This window comes from Balaenoptera acutorostrata, chromosome 2, assembly GCF_949987535.1.
Source record: "Balaenoptera acutorostrata chromosome 2, mBalAcu1.1, whole genome shotgun sequence".
NCBI lineage: Eukaryota > Metazoa > Chordata > Mammalia > Artiodactyla > Balaenopteridae > Balaenoptera > Balaenoptera acutorostrata.
This window is the reverse complement of record NC_080065.1, coordinates 70,831,476-70,851,099: the sequence shown is the minus strand read 5'-3', so window position 1 is coordinate 70,851,099 and position 19,624 is coordinate 70,831,476.

Here is a 19,624-nt window from a genome sequence, read left to right as displayed (position 1 = left end):
ATGTATTTCTATAATTGGATCACAAATTTTGTAAGGATGCATACCATGTATTATATTTGCCTTCAAAGTAATTTTTCTTTATTAAGACTATGTTTATTTTTGAGTAGTTTAATGTTTACAACAAAATTGAGAGAAAGGTACAGAGATTTCCTATATACTCCCTGTATTGTGTACTGTGTACACATGCATAGCCTCCCCATTATCAATATCCCCCAGAGTGGTACATTAATTCCAATTAAAGTACCTACATTGACATATCATAATCACCTAAAGTTCATAGTTTATATCAGCATTAACTCATGGTATTATGCATTCTATCAGTTTAGGAAGATGATAATGATATGTATCCATCATTATAATATCATACAGAGTATTATCACTGCCTTAAAATCCTTTGTGCTCTATTCATTTCCTCCCCTGACCCACAACTAGTAGCAGCCACTGACCTTTTTACTGCCTCTAGAGTTTTGCCTTTTCCAGAATGTTATATAGCTGTAATCATACAGTATGTAGCCTTTCAGGTTAGCTTCTTTCACTTACTAATATGCATTTAAGTTTCCTCTATGTCTTTCCATGGCTTAATAGCTCATTTTTTAGTGCTAAAAAATATTCAATTGTCTGGATATACCAGACTTTATTTATCTACTCACCTACAGAAGGACATCTTGGTTGCTTCTAAGTTTTGGCAATTATGAAAAGAGCTTCTATAAACATCCATGTGCAGGTTTTTGAGAAGATAAATGTTTCAACTTTTTTGAGTAAATACCAAGGAGCGAAATTAATGGATTGTATGGTAAAGGGTATATTTACTTTTGTAGGAAACCACAAAAATGTCCTCCAAGTGGCTGTACCATTTTGCATTCCCACCAGCGATGAATGAAAGTTCCTGTTGCTCCATATCCTCACCAGCATTTAGTGATATCAGTGTTCCAGAATTTGGCTATTCTAATAGGTATGTAGTAGTATCTTCTTTTTTTTTTTTAATTAGCAATTCCTTAATGACATATGATGTGCAGTGCCTTTTCATAATGCTTATTTGCCATTCATACATCTTTTTTGGTGAGGTGTCTGTTCAGGTCTTTTGCCCATTTTAAGCCAAGTTGTTTATGTTCTTATTATTGAGTTTTAAAAGTTACTTGTGTATTTTGCATAATATTCTTTATCAGATGTGTCTTTTGCCAATATTTTTTCATAGTCTGGCTTGTCTTCTCATTCTCTTGAAATTGTTTTTTGCAAACTGGAACTGTTAATTTTAATGAATTCCAGATTATGAATTATTTATTTCACAGGTTGTGCCTTTGATGTTGTATTCTAAAAGTCATGCCCATACCCAAGGTCATCTAGGATTTCTCCTATATTATTTTCTAGGGGTTTTATAGTTCTGCATTTTACATTTAGGTCTGCGATTCACCTTTTGTGAAAGGTGTAAGCTCTGTGTCTAGATTCATTTTATTTGCGTGGGAATGTCTAGCTGTTTTAGCTTTCCATTTGTGGAAAACACAATCTTTGCTCCATTATATTGTCTTTGCCTCTTTGTCAAAGATCAGTTGACTATATTTATGGGAGTCTATTGTTGAGCTCTTTATTCCGTTCCATTGATCCCTTTGTCTGTTCTCTCACCAGTACACACTGTCCTAATTATTGTAGCTTAATAGTGAGTCTTGAAGCCAAGTGTTGTCAGTCTTCTAGCTTTGTTCTCTTTTAATATTGTGTTGGCTATTCAGGGTCTTTTGCCTCTTCATATAAACTTCAGAATCAGTTTGTCAATACCATAAAATAACTTGCTGGAATTTTGATTGGGATTGCATTGAATCTGTAGATCAATTTGGGAATAACTGACATCTTGACAATGTTGAGCCTTCCTATCCATGAACATAGAATATTTCACCATTTATTTAGATTTTAAAAATTTTTTCTTCTTCAGGATTTTATAGTTTTCCTCATATAGATTTTGTACATACCTTGTTAGTTTTAAACCTAAGTATTTCATTTTCAGAGCTGCTAATGTAAATGGCATTGTGTTTTTAATTTCAGATTCCACTTGTTTATTGCTGGTACATAGGAAGATGAAAATGATTAACTTTCGTTTTGGGTTTTGTTCCATAGCGTTTTTATTAAATGTGTATGCTAAAAGAGGAATGCGGCAGGGAATAAAAGTTGCCCCTCTCCATTAAACCACTGGTGTCTCTGTTGCTGACTCCAGGCTCTTTCTTCAGTCTTGAAGCTGGGCAAGTTCAGGGCTTGTAGGCCTGCAGGGTGCAGCCCAACAACCCTATATATTCCTTCACTATACTGTGGAAGAACTCTACAAAATCTTTCACCAAACTACATTTTTATTTTTAAATAGAATTCCTCGGGGCAAGTTCATTTCTAAGTTTTAATTCTTTTGTCTTATTGAGGTTGGTGATACCTGCTCCTGTCTGGCCTTGGTGGCTCTCTTCCTGTGGTGTCTAACATCTACAGCTCTTGGTCAATAACTTTCCAAAAAGCAGGGCACTCTGAGAAAAGCACCAAATAACCATGGAATCGCTCATGTTGTAGGATGCTCTCCCTGAAGCCAAAACTGCTTTGGATTTTAAACATTTGTTGTAAAAAAGTTGGCCAAGTAATCTCTGGACAGGTGGATTGTTGGGTTCTATGAAGCTGTTTTGAAGGGTTGGATCTCAGTCCCCATCTGCTTTTGGCTAGCGTATAGTAGGTTTATTTAGAATTTACGGGGTATTAATTAGGCTCCAGGCTTTTCTACATTAAAAAAATATAATAAAAATGCTAAAAAATGGTATCTTGAGTTTTAGCTTGGAGGCATTATAAAGAAGGTGAAAATTAAATTTAAAGACACATTAAATTTTCCTTATATACATGAAATTCTAACTGGCAAGTATAGAAGCAAGTGACTTCACTGCAAGAAGACTATTTTATGTGCCTTTATATTTGAGACACCCTATGAACTGAAGAGGAATGTCAGGAGAATGCATCTTTTGTGCAACTTGTAGTTTGGGGAATATTCTCTAGGAAAACTGCATTAGCATCAAAATGGCAACATGAACGTTGAAAGATTATTATAATGGTTTGCAAGTCTTACCCTCCTTCACTTAAGAACATGAAGGCAGCACCAGAAGCCAGCTGTGTTGAGAGTTGTTGGTCGTCTAAGTTCTGATATTACTGCTGCTGATTGCAAAGCAGAAAGGCAAAAAAACAAACAAACAAACAAAAAAAACCAAGCTTGTGTATGCCCTCCAGCTGAAGGCAACACCAAACTTGACAAGTCAAAAGATACCATTGAATTATAGGTATTCAAAACCCACTTAATAAGTAACTGGGATTAGTGCTGTCTCTTAAAAATGCTGGCTTGACTTCAGGGCTCTATTTGTGGAAGAGAAATGAAGAATAAAAGCTTCTCCGTAAATGATAAAGAAATAGAAAATAGAAAATAAGAAAAAAAAAAAAAATGCCTAGAGCCCAAGGCAGGGAAGTTGGCTTAAGGCTAAATCATAACTTTCCTTTTATAACCAATGAAATGTATAAAAGCCATTTTTCAATGTCTCTCTATATAAAATGTACCAATGTTATGCCAAGCTATGAATTTATAATCAAAGGTAAGTGTGGTGATAACATGATGGTTTTGAGGCTTAATGCACTTTGCATAGCAGAAAAACATCTCTAATTTAGAGCACTGATTAATAAACTAGATTTGTCTGGAATATTGGGCATTCACAAATGCACTGTTCTCTATCCAAGTCGGTCCATTTTTTCAGTGGGGAGCAAAGACTCTTTATCTTGCTATTATATATAGTGAAAATAATGGAATATTGGGACCAACTTTCTAAGAATCTGACTTGCTTTCTGTTAACCATTTTTTCTAGTTTTATTGAGATATAATTCACATACATCAGTGTACAAGTTTAAGATGTACAACATAATGGTTTGACTTACATATATTGTGAAATTATTATTGCAATACATTTAGTGAGCATCCATCACCGTTAATCTTTGAACCCCGTTCCCAGTATGCTTATTTTTTTTAATTAATTAATTAATTTGTTTTTATTTTTGGCTGTGTTGGGTCTTCATTCCTGTGCGCGGGCTTTCTCTAGTTGCGGTGAGCGGGGGCTACCCTTCGTTGCGATGCTCGGGCTTCTCACTGTCGTGGCTTCTCTTGCTGCAGAGCACGGGCTCTAGGTGCGCGGGCTTCAGTAGTCGTGGCACACAGGCTCTAGAGTGCAGGCTCAGTAGTTGTGGGCACGGGCTTAGTTCCTCCACGGCATGTGGGATCTTCCCGCACCAGGGCTCGAACCCGTGTTCCCTGCATTGGCAGGTGGATTCTTAACCACTGTGCCACCAGGGAAGCCCAGTATGCTTGGTTTTAAGCATAGTGTACTTCAGTCCAGATAATTCTGGGTCACTCCCAACAGAATAGATTAAAAGCACTATCTTGCCACTTGGGGGCCAGGCTGCAAAATAATATAATAATAATTTATATTATTTTAAATAATCATGACACATTTTTAATGGAGATGTAGTTTACAGCGTGCTATCATTTGCATTATTTCATTTGATTATAGGCAGGTTTGCCCCTGTGTGTCTTGCATTTAATAAGAACTCAGGAAGTATTTGTGGATTGATTAACTATATAATCTTCTTGCTAATGCAAGCAGTAAAATATTCAGTAACCCTGGTTACGTCATTACCTCAGCTGTCTGGTCCATTGTGGTAATTTCCACAGGGAAACTGCCTCCAAATACCAACACTACAGTTTTACTGAAAAGGGGGAAGATTTAGCCTGGCGATTAGATAAAGGTGTGGCTTTCTGTGTTATACAAAGGCAAAAGCTGCTGCTTTGTTTACCTGGTGTACCAAATTCTACACACTTGCAGTCACTTTGAAGTCATGGCTTGCCCCATTAATATCCCAGTCCCAACGATTTGTTCTTGCAACATTTTTCATCATGCTAAGCAATAATTAAGTATGCTTTGGCGTTAGATTGCTTTTGGTTTTTATTCCATAATGTTTTTATTAAATGTGTATGCTAAAAGAGGAATGAGTCAGGGAATAAAAATTACCACTGGATAATTATAGCCAGGCAGGCTTCATAAATAATGCCTTGTTTTTGCTACTGATGTCAATCCAGCCCAGCCTTTCAATGCCTATCTTTGTTATTCTGAATGCCGAGTTTGCTAGCACCAAGGCTCACTCCCTCTCACTCTCCCTTTTTGTAAGGAAACACAGATAGAAGGATTGTAGATGAAACCATTACTCAAGATCAAAAATGCATTTTGTTACAAAAAGAGAAGACCTCAGGATGTGAATAAATGCAAAACGGAGAACATTATAACTTAATTTACTGTGCCCATAATAGTAAAAAAAAAAAAAAAAAAAGGAAGAAAAGAAAAAGAATTGTAAGCTAACTGGAATGTTTTTTTTTTTAATTAATTAATTAATTTATTTATTTATTTTTGGCTGTGTTGGGTCTTCATTTCTGTGCGAGGGCTTTCTCTAGTTGCGGCAAGTGGGGGCCACTCTTCATCGCGGTGCGTGGGCCTCTCACTATTGCGGCCTCTCTTGCTGTGGAGCACAGGCTCCAGACGCGCAGGCTCAGTAGTTGTGGCTCACGGGCCTAGTTGCTCCGCGGCATGTGGGATCTTCCCAGACCAGGGCTCGAACCCGTGTTCCCTGCATTGGCAGGCAGATTCTCAACCACTGCGCCACCAGGGAAGCCCGCTAACTGGAATGTTATTCTTACAAAATGCAGTAAATGGGTTAGTAGCACTTGTATTCAAATAGCTAAAAAATATTTCTGAGAACGGAAGTCCTTTAGTATGTCTCGAACCATTTGGGGATGCATACTTTAATACAAAAAAAATCTCACGGGATACATTAAATAATATATGCTTAGCTGTCAAGTGATCACGCTAGGTCATTTAATCATGAGATTGGAAGGATATGACAGACACTCCCAAGGTGACCCCCCCATGAGTCATACCCTTGTATGATCCCTTCATCTAGCATGCAGGAGGACCTGTGACTTGCTTCTAGACTATAGAATACGGCAAAAATATTTCTTTTTACATAACATACTGTTTTAGCAGACTGGAGCCAGAGATTCCCTTCTTGGCCTTGAAGAAGCAAGAGGCCATGTTGGAAACTGCCCGGGAAAAAGACCCCATGGCAGGGAACTGTGGGCAGCCTCTAGGACCTGAGAGGGCCAGCAAGAAGCCAGAGCCCTCAGTCATATAGCTGCCAGGAAATTAATTCTGCCCACAACCTGAATGAGCCAAAAAACAGATTCTTCCCTACTTGAGCCTTTAGATGAGAACACAATCTGGTCAAAATCTTGATTGCAGCCTTCTGAGAGCAGAGGACTCAGCTAACCCATGCCTGACTCAACCCACAGAAACTGTGAGATAGTAAATGTATACATTTTAAAGCCCCTAACTGTGTAGCAATTTGCTAAGTGGCAATAGAAAATTGATAAACCCAATGTCACCAAATTGAACAGAACTACAACATTTAAAAAAAATTTTTTTTCTTTTTCATTTTTTGGTGAAGACATTTAAGTTCTACTGTCTCAGCAATTTTCTATTTTACAATACAGTGTCATGACAATACAGTGCTATTAACTATAATCACTATGTTTTAAATTAGATCCTCAGACTTTATTCATCTTATAGCTGAAAGTCTGTACCCTTTTACTAACCTTATCCTATTTCCCCCAGCCCCCAGCTTTTGCAACCACCTTTCTACTCTTTGTTTCAATGAGTTTGACTTTTTATTAGATTCCACATATAAGTGACACCAAGCAGCATTTGTCTTCCTCTGTCTCGCTATATCATTTAGCATAATGCCCTCAAAGTCCATCTATGTTAGCTCAAATGGCAGGACTTCCTTCCTTCTTTCTCATAGCTGAATAGTATTCCTGTGTGTGTGTGTGTGTGTGTGTGTGTGTGTGTGTGTGTGTGTGTGTGTCTCACATCATCATTATCCATTCATCCATCCATGATGGTCACTTAGGTAGTTTTCATATCTTGGCTATTATAAGTAATGCTGCAATGAACATGGGAGTGCAGATATCTCTTTAATGTCCTGTTTTCATTTCCTTTGGTTATAGACTCAGAAGTAAAATTTCTGGATCATATGGATCATTTCCGGATCATATCTATTTTTAACTTTTTGAGGAACCTCCATACTGTTTTCCATAGTAGCTGTACCAATTTACATTCCTACCAACACATCATCATCAACATGTGTTATCTTTTGTCTTTTTGATGATAGCTGTTTAAACAGGTGGGAGGTAATGTGTCATTGTGGTTTTGACTTGCATTTCCCTGATAGTGATGTTGAGCACATTTTGTGTACCCTTTGGTCATTTGTATTTCTTCTTTGGACAAATATCTATTCTATTCCTCTACCCATTTCTTAATCACATTTTTTTTTTATATTGAGTTGTATGAGTTCTTTTTAGAAACTAAACCCTTTTCACATATATGATTTGTAAATATTTTCTCCCATTCTGTAGGTTGCTTTCTCATTTTGTTGATTGTTTCCTCAGCTATGCAGAAGCTTTTTAGTTTGATATAGTCCCACATGTATACTTTTGTTTTTTTGCCTTTGCTTTTGGTGTCAAATCTAAAAAATTATCACCAAGACCAGCATCAAAGATCTCACTGCCTATGTTTTCTTCCAGGAGTTTTATGGTTTAGGTCTTATATTTTAGTCCTTAAATGGATTTTGAGTTGATTGTTGTATGTGAGGTAAGATAGTGATCCAGTTTCATTCTTTTGCATGTGGCATCCAATTTTCCCAGCATCATTTATTAAAGAGACTGTCCCTTTCCAGTTGTATATCTATCTATGGCTCCTTTGTCATAATTTAATTGATTACTCATGTGCTTATTTCTGGGCTCTGTATTTCTGTTCTATTGATTTCTGTGTCTGTTTTTATGACAATACCATACTGACTGATTACTATAGCTTTGTAATACAGTGTGAAATCAAGATGTGTGATTCCTCCCACTTTGTTCTTCTTTTTCAAGATCACTCTGACTAGTTGGGGTCTTTTGTGATTCTATAGAATTATAAAATGTATAGTATATGGGGCCTTGCTACAGCAGTACGGCAGAATTTTGTGAATGGTTTTTTCCAGAACAGGTTGAGTTTTCTGCAAAGTAAAATAAATGATAGTACTATTTTGAGGTTAGAGAAGATAAATTCTAAAAAGTAGAATTACTCATAAGTTTTTAGCAAAATGAGACTAAAGTATTGGGAGTTACACATTATATATTAAATGATAACGATAGAATATTACTATTTGAAAGCGAAATCAATATATATTACTGGAAAGAAGGAAATAATGTGAACTACTAGATGTTTGAAAAGCTTCATTGACTAAAATTAAAAGCTGCAGAATCTTAAGACTAAATACAGATGCATAATAACTAAGAAAAAACTGAATTTTCTTTAGTATGCATCATCATATATGAAAGGATTGGAAAAATTCAGAACAAATACTCCCAATTTTTATGAAGGATAGATATGAAGGATTTCGTTTTAAATTTTCATGAAATAAAATCTGGTTGGACATGGGGAAGAAAAGCTACTGACAACAATATTTGCTAAAAATTGTAGAACAGCTGCAGGGGGTGAAGAATTGCTGTCTGCTGAATGTACGAATGAATCAGTTACCATATATCTTGGGTGATACGTAAATCTACTTCAACTGCTCTGGGATCTGGGGGCCCTATTGTTGCTTCACTAGAAGTGCTGCCTACAGACACTGAAGCAGCAGCTGAGGCTGGTTATGGAGCACAAACTTCGGTGCTTCAGGTCTTGGCAGTGTCTGGAGGTCCTTGTTGCTGTCCCCAAAGCAGTGCTCATGTCATAGCCACCTCTGCTGAACTATCAAGGGCTGGAGTCAGGTTCTCCTAGGTCTGGAGACCAGCCCTCGCATGGGCCTTGGGGAGAGCAGTTAGGAGTGGGCTGCTCACCCTGGAAGCAGGGGATTCTCCTTGGTGACACCTACGTTGGATGACCTGGTACAGTAGGGCAGGGGCTATGGTGCCAATACCCGGAGGGCATTGGGCTCCCGTGTGCCTCACATCTGCTGGACATAATACATGGGTTGGTGTCTCACTGCTTTTGCCCCTCACAAAGAAAAATATCCAATTTTTACTTTCAAAAGTTTTGGTGACAAATTTCAAAACATACTTAGACAAAATGGTCTATCTCAAAGAACTGAAATTTTCCATTGCCTTTTTCATGAAAATATTTCTTTGGTGGAACTTTGTGTTTATCTGTTGAAAACACTCATGGCTTTGAATGAGCTTGATGAGCTTCTTTTTCACAGCCTCCTATCCTCCTTCCCATCTTGATTTCAGACTCTTTCCCATGTTTTCTTAGCTCTGTTATCTTGGACAAATTACCTCCCTCATTTCTCTTTTCTCAAGTACCTCATCTGAAAATGGGGATAATATCTCACAGAAATGTCAATATAAAACAGGAACAGAAATATATAGTACTCAACTTTTGCATCTTTTTTTCTCCCATAAGTATACAGTTTTACATTATGACAGAGTTCTCCACAAAGGTCCAAATTTTAATCCCTATAACTTTTTATGAGAGATACTCCAGCTTTCTTTCAGGAACCCCCAGAAATATAAGTTTTACTGAACCACAGTAAATTCAATGAAATAGGGACTCTCACATATTTTCCACCCTGACATCTTTTGAACTTTTCAAGAATTATCTGTAAGCCTAAAGAAACTGCTACTGACCTTTGCTTATACCTCAAATTTATAGTTAAAGATTTGGAAGGCCAATGGTCCATTATTTTTCCACTTTTTATTTTTGGCTAGGTGAACAATTGTAAAGGTCTAAAAGTGGTAAAAATAAGAGGACAGGTTAAAGTGTCTGATACTGCTCTGATGTACTGACTCTCACAAAGTCAGTGTATGAAGCACTATATTTAGTTGAAAGGCTAACTACGTCCTCTCTTTAAAGCACTCACTGTCGTCCCCACCACATTTAATTCTCTTAGATATTTACACAAGTGTACCATTTAGTAATATTTGAGTTATTATACTGTATGTTTTACTCTTTTCCTCATGATGCTGGTAATGAGATAGAAAATTTAAAAATTTCTCCAAAAAGTATAAAGATAAGTAGACTGTCATCAGCCAACTAAGTTATAGTAAATATAGGAGGAGTTAATGTCCTATGTCAGTGGAAAGTCTTATAGTATGGCTTCAGATAATGAAGATCAGCAAAGCACTTTTCCAAGATGTAATTCTGATTAGTTAAAATGAGTAATAATTAGTGTTCTAATCTCACTGGAGTTTCCTGAGAATAGCCTTCCCAAAAGTCTAGTAAAATTCAGTTGACACAGTGGTCCTGGAACTTTTCCATAACTTCACCCAGTAGAGTTTGATTGACTTCCTGTGGCTTTAATCTAGCTGGAAATATATGCTAACATAACTTCTGTAATATAGAAGAAAGAAGAAAGCTGCAATTTCTAAGCATTCTTCTTTCATGTAACTTTGAATACATAATTTGTTTGTTTCTTACTGTTAAATATGGCCTCTCTAATGCTGGATCTAACCATGGACCAGAAGCACAGATAGGGAATGACAGAGAATAAATTGCTCTCTGCACTGGACATGGCAATATTTGGATAAGGAGGAAATGAAACACCCTGGAAGTACTTCAAGACTAGCATGACAAGGGCTAAAATGACAAGGCTAAAATTCTGATTGGTGATACCACTTTTCCCAAATAAAAGCTTTCTTCATTGTTGGACTCTTCAGTCTATGAATCCATTTTTTATATTGAGCCCATCTGTTTCCTTGGCATTGGTTGGGCCATTTTTCCTGCAGTATAAACATGTTAAAGTTTGAAGATAGTTCTCAATTTCCTTAAATTTTTTGTTCAGAGATTTTGTTAAATCTTTGAACCCTTTATCCATTTTCCAATATTCATTTTATATTCTTTAGTATCTTCCTTAATTTTAAATTTGTTACTTCATATATCCACCTTGTTTCCTAATTAAAGGGGGTTGTAAAAGGGGAAGGAGGAGAGAAAGAGACAGATCTTGTGATTAGGGAGATGAACAAAGAAATAGAAAATCAGGTCTTTTTTTTTTTTTTTTCTTTCAGTTTTGTATCTTATTTCGAGTAAACATTTAACTCCAAATTCTTTTTTGGAGGGGAGTGACAGTGCATAACAGGATCATTGTCAAACCCAAGGAAGTAGGAAGACGACATGAAAAAGTAAGAAGAATTGGCAGAATTGGCTAAGTGGAAGGGAGGAGAGGGGACAAAAAAAAAGAAAGCTAGGTAGTAAAGTAATAATAACATCCAACATTTGTTGAGCTTTATTTATGTTCTGGTCCTTTAATATTCACAACAGTCCTGCAAATACTGCATCTTTAACTTTGTAGATCAAGATATTGAGTCACAGAGGGTTAAATAACCTTACTATGTGGCAAAACCAGGATCTACAAATATGGCTGCCTGATCCCGATGTGCAGGAGTGCCATCATCAATTACAGTACAGTGGCTATTCTGATTTTCTGAAGAATCTTTTGTTTGTTTGTTTGTTTACTTTCATGATAAATACAATTTCTTCAGGGGTAAAGAATCACACAGCTCCCAGGAATAAGCGCCAAGGCACGTAAATGCATGGTTGACTTTTCGTGTAACACTGGCTATAAATTTACATAAAGTAACAGCCTAGTTTTAAATTCTTAGGCTTTTAGTTTGATAAACATTAATATTCTTTCACACCTGAATGTATGCCAGTCATTTTAGGAAAGAGAATTGAATTTTAATCAGCTGATAGACCCTAAAATTATATTATCTAAAATTTAGAGTTCATTATAATTAATATTAAGACAATTTAAGTGTGATGGGCCTTTTCTAGCCATTCAGAAAATACGCTTGTTAATTCTTTAAGTAAACCACAGGGCAAAATTAAAGCATGTACTTGGAAATAGGCATTTCAGAAGTCCGTAATAAATTCAGCTTTTAAGATTTACACAGCTATCTCTATGCATGTTAAACAATGAAGAACAGATTGGGGAAGATTTTAGATTTATCAATTAAGTGATAAGTGAATCTCTAAAGATTTCATGGAGTTTTGATAAGCATCCAGGGTTTCTGTAAGTTATTAAAATTTTATCTCAAACCACATACATTTTTAGTTAAAAAATAAATTAGAATGTCCTATGAGACTAAGCTTTTACATATAAACTGTGCAAGTCTTACTCATAGTTGGGATGACAAATGCTTTTTTGTACTGGTAATCATTTACTCCTTGACTACTAAATAGCTATAGTGTGACTAGCATAAGTCTCAGGCAATGAGAACAGATATAAATCAGACACAGCCACTTGCTGTCAATTAAGTACACAGTCTTATAAAAGATACGACCATGTGAAAAATAATTACACTTCTGACAAGTAAGTGCTAAAAGAGGGTATGAGTAAGATCAAATTTAGAGGATGAAAGTTTCTGCCAGGAGTTGTGGTCGAGGAAAGAGCATTAGTTGGGAAATATTCTTGTGAAGAAAGAGTGTCTTAGCAGAAAGTTTGAGTAAATTAACCAGATAAAATATGTTTTGTCCAAGAATCCTTCATTGTTTGGTGGTATCCTCAAAAGAGACTCTTCAAAGTCCTGTCTTCTATTCCCTCCCTGCACTGCAGCTTGGCATTCTGGGAAGCACTTTGAAAGCTGTTTTTTGTTGTTGTTGTTTTGTTTTACTTTTTAATGAGATGATATAATGCTTGTTTTACTTTCCATGGAAAAGTCACTGTTTTCCTCAAATATGAAAATTTCTTTTTGTTAATCAAAACCCTTAAAATACGGCATTATTTATCCACTATAAATTGAACTTCTGAAATAAGAGGCATACAAAAGCCTGCAGGAGAACACACAAGAAACTTCTGACCTTAGGATTTGCTTAGAAGGAACCTATAAGCAGTTTTCCACCTTCCCAAGAAAGAAGCATTATGACCTGTCCCCGTATCTATTCAGCCTTTCTCAGCTTCTTGTATACACCTACACCACTCTCCACTAAGAACATACCTTCATTCACTCAACCTCGATCCCTCCCTGGATCACATTATATTTTTGTCTCTTGGCTTGTTTCAGCTAAAAGACTAATAGAATTTCCCCTACAATGGCTCTCATAACTCTATGCCGTTTCTGCTCCATATAAATTCAGCCAGACTGTCTGAGTTTGTAGGCGTCATTCTGGAGCCTTGAACTTCTAGAGAGTTTTCTTCTCCTTTATTGGCTCTAAGTGCATTCAAAACAGTCTTTAGCATAGCTACAAATGCATATCAAATTTTATTCTTTTGCAGAATTATGCCTTTTAGCTTCATTTCTATTTATTTTTATTCCATTTTTATTGTTATAGGGACACAATAATAAAGATACATTGAAGAATTTCTTCAAGCTGTAAAAGATGAGTTTAAAGAAGTTCACTTTTACAGCATATTAAATTGTCAGAAGACTAAACTGATTAGCAGAGTCATGGGATTTCAGAACGTCATAAAACTCAATATCATTTTTCCAACCTTTTTCTGTTGAGGATAGAAAAAGTGAGACTCGGAGTTTCTCTACCCAAAATTTTAACTTCTTTCCCTTTTTTTTTTTTTTTTTCCATTTTGAGTTTATTTTTGTGTATGGTGTTAGGGAGTATTCTAATTTCATTCTTTTACATGTAGCTGTCCAGTTTTCCCAGCACCACTTATTGAAGAGACTGTCTTTTCTCCATTGTATATCTTTGCCTCCTTTGTCATAGATTAGTTGACCATAGGTGTGTGGGTTAATCTCTGGGCTTTCTATCTTGTTCCATTGATCTATGTTTCTGTTTTTGTGCCAGTACCATATTGTCTTGATTACTGTAGCTTTGTAGTATAGTCTGAAGTCAGGGAGTCTGATTCCTCCAGCTCCATTTTTTTGCCTCAAGACTGCTTTGGCTATTCGGGGTCTTTTGTGTCTCCATACAAATTTTAAGATGCTTTGTTCTAGCTCCGTAAAAAATGCCATTGGTAATTTGATAGGGATTGCATTGAATCTGTAGATTGCTTTGGGTAGTATACTCATTTTCACAATGTTGATTCTTCCAATCCAAGAACATGGTATATCTCTCCATCTGTTGGTATCATCTTTAATTTCTTTCATCAGTGTCTTATAGTTTTCTGCATACAGGCCTTTTGTCTCCCTAGGTAGGTTTATTCCTAGGTATTTTATTCTTTTTGTTGCAATGGTAAATGGGAGTGTTTCCATAATTTCTCTTTCAGATTTTTCATCATTAGTGTATAGGAATGCAAGAGATTTCTGTGCATTAATTTTGTAACCTGCAACTTTACCATATTCATTAATTAGCTCTAGTAGTTTTCTGGTGGCAGTTTTAGGATTCTCTATGTATAGTATCATGTCATCCGCAAACAGTGACAGTTTTACTTCTTCTTTTCCAATTTGTATTCCTTTTATTTCTTTTTCTTCTCTGATTGCCGTGGCTAGGACTTCCAGAACTATGTTGAATAATAGTGGTGAGAGTGGACATCCTTGTCTCGTTCCTGATCTTAGAGGAAATGCTTTCAGTTTTTCACCATTGAGAATGATGTTTGCTGTGGGTTTGTCATATATGGCCTTTATTATGTTGAGGTAGGTTCCCTCTATGCCCACTTTCTGGAGAGTTTTTATCATAAATGGGTGTTGAATTTTGTCAAAAGCTTTTTCTGCATCTATTGAGATGATCATATGGTTTTTATTCTTCAATTTGTTAATATGGTGTATCACATTGATTGATTTGCGTATATTGAAGAATCCTTGCATCCCTGGGATAAATCCCACTTGACTGTGGTGTATGATCCTTTTAATGTGTTGTTGGATTCTGTTTGCTAGTATTTTGTTGAGGATTTTTGCATCTATATTCATCAGTGATATTGGTCTGTAATTTTCTTTTTTTGTAGTGTCTTTGTCTGGTTTTGGTATCAGGGTGATGGTGGCCTCATAGAATGAGTTTGGGAGTGTTCCTTCCTCTGCAATTTTTTGGAAGAGTTTGAGAAGGATGGGTGTTAGCTCTTCTCTAAATGTTTGATAGAATTCACCTGTGAAGCCATCTGGTCCTGGACTTTTGTTTGTTGGAAGATTTTTAATCACAGTTTCAATTTCATTACTTGTGATTGGTCTGTTCATATTTTCTGTTTCTTTCTGATTCAGTCTTGGAAGGTTATACCTTTCTAAGAATGTGTCCATTTCTTCCAGGTGGTCCATTTTATTGGCATAAAGTTGCTTGTAGTAGTCTCTTAGGATGTTTTGTATTTCTGCGGTGTCTGTTGTAACTTCTCCTTTTTCATTTCTGATTTTATTGATTTGAGTCCTCTCCCTCTTTTTCTTGATGAGTCTGGCTAATGGCTTATCAATTTTGTTTATCTTCTCAAAGAACCAACTTTTAGTTTTATTGATCTTTGCTATTGTTTTCTTTGTTTCTATTTCATTTATTTCTGCTCTGATCTTTATGATTTCTTTCCTTCTGCTAACTTTGGGTTTTGTTTGTTCTTCTTTCTCTAGTTTCTTTAGGTGTAAGGTTAGATTGTTTACTTGAGATTTTTCTTGTTTCTTTAGGTAGGCTTGTATAGCTATAAACTTCCCTCTTAGAACTGCTTTTGCTGCATCCCATAGGTTTTGGGTCGTCGTGTTTTCATTGTCATTTGTCTCTAGGTATTTTTTTATTTCCTGTTTGATTTCTTCAGTGATCTCTTGGTTATTTAGTAACGTATTGTTTAGCCTCCATGTGTTTGTCTTTTTTACGTTTTTTGCCCTGTAATTCATTTCTAATCTCATAGCGTTGTGGTCAGAAAAGATGCTTGATATGATTTCAATTTTCTTAAATTTACTGAGGCTTGATTTGTGACCCAAGATGTGATCTATCCTGGAGAATGTTCCGTGTGCACTTGAGAAGAACGTGTAATCTGCCGTTTTTGGATGGAATGTCCTATATATATCAATTAAATCTATCTGGTCTATTGTGTCATTTAAAGCTTCTGTTTCCTTATTTATTTTCATTTTGGATGATCTGTCCATTGGTGTAAGTGAGGTGTTAAAGTCCCCCACTATAACTGTGTTACTGTCGATTTCCTCTTTTATAGCTGTTAGCAGTTGCCTTATGTATTGAGGTGCTCCTATGTTGGGTGCATATATATTTATAATTGTTATATCTTCTTCTTGGATTGATCCCTGGATCATTATGTAGTGTCCTTCCTTGTCTCTTGTAACATTCTTTATTTTAAAGTCTATTTTATCTGATATGAGTATAGCTACTCCAGCTTTCTTTTGATTTCCATTTGCATGGAATATCTTTTTCCATCCCCTCACTTTCAGTCTGTATGTGTCCCTAGGTCTGAAGTGGGTCTCTTGTAGACAGCATATATATGGGTCTTGTTTTTGTATCCATTCAGCCAGTCTATGTCTTTTGGTTGGGGCATTTAATCCATTCACGTTTAAGGTAATTATCAATATGTATGTTCCTATGACCATTTTCTTAATTGTTTTGGGTTTGTTTTTGTAGGTCCTTTTCTTCTCTTGTGTTTCCCACTTAGAGAAGTTCCTTTAGCATTTGTTGTAAAGCTGGTTTGGTGGTGCTGAATTCTCTTAGCTTTTGCTTGTCTGTAAAGCTTTTGATTTCTCCATCAAATCTGAATGAGATCCTTGCTGGGTAGAGTAATCTTGGTTGTAGGTTCTTCCCCTTCATCACTTTAAGTATATCATGCCACTCCCTTCTGGCTTGCAGAGTTTCTGCTGAGAAATCAGCTGTTAACCTTATGGGAGTTCCCTTGTATGTTATTTGTCGTTTTTCCCTTGCTGCTTTCAAAAATTTTTCTTTGTCTTTAATTTTTGCCACTTTGATTACTATGTGTCTCGGCGTGTTTCTCCTTGGGTTTATTCTGTATGGGACTCTCTGCGCTTCCTGGACTTGGGTGGCTATTTCCTTTCCCATGTTAGGGAAGTTTTCGACTATAATCTCTTCAAATATTTTCTCTGGTCCTTTCTCTCTCTCTTCTCCTTCTGGGACCCCTATAATGCGAATGTTGTTGCGTTTAATGTTGTCCCAGAGGTCTCTTAGGCTGTCTTCATTTCTTTTCCTTCTTTTTTCTTTAGTCTGTTCCACAGCAGTGAATTCCACCATTCTGTCTTCCAGGTCACTTATCCGTTCTTCTGCCTCAGTTATTCTGCTATTGATTCCTTCTAGTGTAGTTTTCATTTCAGTTATTGTATTGGTCATCTCTGTTTGTTTGTTCTTTAATTCTTCTAGGTCTTTGTTAATCATTTCTTGCATCTTCTCAATCTTTGCCTCCATTCTTATTCCGAGGTCCTGGATCATCTTCACTATCATTATTCTGAATTCTTTTTCTGGAAGGTTGCCTATCTCCACTTCATTTAGTTGTTTTTCTGGGGTTTTTTTCTTGTTCCTTCATCTGGTACATAGCCCTCTGCCTTTTCATCTTCTCTGTCTTTCTGTAACTGTGGTTTTTTGGTCCACAGGCTGCAGGATTGTAGTTTTTCTTGCTTCTGCTGTCTGCCCTCTGGTGGTTGAGGCTATCTAAGAGGCTTGATGGGAGGCTCTCTTCTTTCCCTTTTTAAACTTGGTAACTGGTTACAGCATGATTTTCACACTTTCTCTGAATGCATTTAATTTTTTGAATCCAAATTTAAAAAATAGTTGGTAGTATTTCCCCCTGACATTTTTTAAGGTTTTTCAGTTATTGGCCAAAAACAAAAGCAAAAACACATAAAAGTACCCCCAAACACCTGATTTTAAAGAACAAGTAGAAAGTTCTCCTTTTATAATAAATTACTGAGTACTTTAAATCTATCTTACAGATGGATAGCTTAGCAGCAACCCGTAGAGAAAAAAAAATACATAAGCAAAATGTTAAAAATTTGTAATATGTCTAGCCTGATAATTGAGATGTCTCCTCATTAGTTTTTATTGCTTGCCCAGCAAGAGAAAAGATGGTGCTTCCTTTCACCTATTCAAATCAAAGGATTTGAATTAGTTTGCTAAAAGACATGGAGAAAGAATATGTCAGAAGAGAGGAAAGCACTTTTCTAGGGAAGATGAAGGAGGGACAAATACAGTGAAGTTGGGCATAGAGCAAGTCCCCATAATGCATGTCTTAACATGACTTATTGCTGCAGTTGAGAGCAAGACCTCTGACCTTCCATTTTTCCACTTTTTGTAACATTTACTCACAGGTAAAATCACATCAGGTTTTCGTGCAATTGACCAAACAGTGTTCTTTGAATTAGCTTTCTGCTACTTTCATTTTTAGTCAACGCTCAGGAAAAAATTGCTAACTCCTTTTAGTTGCAGGTTTACTACATTTTTAATATGAAAAAGGAGAAATTTTCCTACTGAGTAGTAATGGTTATCCAGAGAAAACCATTTACATTGTTTTCATAAGCAGTCAAGAGAACTCTGAACAACAATTTATCAGAAATGTTAATGTAATAAAAGAGTACTATCAATTTATTTAAGACATAAAATCCACACTGCCTCTGCCTCAGCATGGCATCTCCAGCATGAACCTTTTTATTTTTAAATTACTAGTATCATTATGTTTTTGTCTACAGATGACAACCAGAAGAACAATTAAACAAATGACAATATATTTTTCACTCTCTAGAAAATGATGAAAAAAATTCAGCTACCTACTATCACATTTTATCTTGGCTTTTTCATATGATATGAACATTTAAGTCTATTCTCTAATTGATCTTTATATTTACCTGTTAATGTGAAACATTTCTAAAACTGTAATAAGCCAAACATTTCTTGTAGATGTGAAAATTGAAAACATTATCAAAGAATGATGGTTTTCATATCAAATTAACATCAAACAGTAAGATACCACTTAGTTTTTATGATAGGGTATGCAGATGGGAAGAAGACCTAATTTATTTTTCAATAGGAAAGGGAAAAGCTGTGTCAGAAAGTGTGATTAAAATGTAACACTTGCCTGTTAGTGAGACTTTGCAGAATAGATGGGAATTTGAAAAGTGCTGGGTGAAAACCTATTATTCATATGCTCTCTAATTTGCCGTGCTCAATCATTTTCAAATTGTGATCAACCAAAGTAAAAATGGAACAGCTGTCATTAGTATCCAGTGGTGTGCAGGGAAAAAAAAAAAAAAAAAAACAACATTTGACCTCAGGACTGTAAGAAGGCTAAAATCTAAACCTATCTTTATAAGTTTCAAAATTTAAACACATCACTGACTAGCAAAAACTTTAATGAAAATATAAACATCATTTAATCCTAAAAATCTAAGATACATAATACTGAGTGGATCTCTAATATTATCAAATAGCTATTTTTTAATGCTGTGAAATGGAAAAATAATACTATATATTTGATCAGAAACAAAAGAGATGTTTCAGGGAATAGAAAAATTGATTGTTTGTATGATATAAAATCAGCATTCATGGCACAATAAAAATACCAAATATTTGAAAGGCTTGTAGTGATAAAATGTAATGTTATCAATTCAACACATATTTATTAAGTGCTATATTAGTTTACTATTGCTATTTAACAAATTACCACAAACATAGTGGCTTAA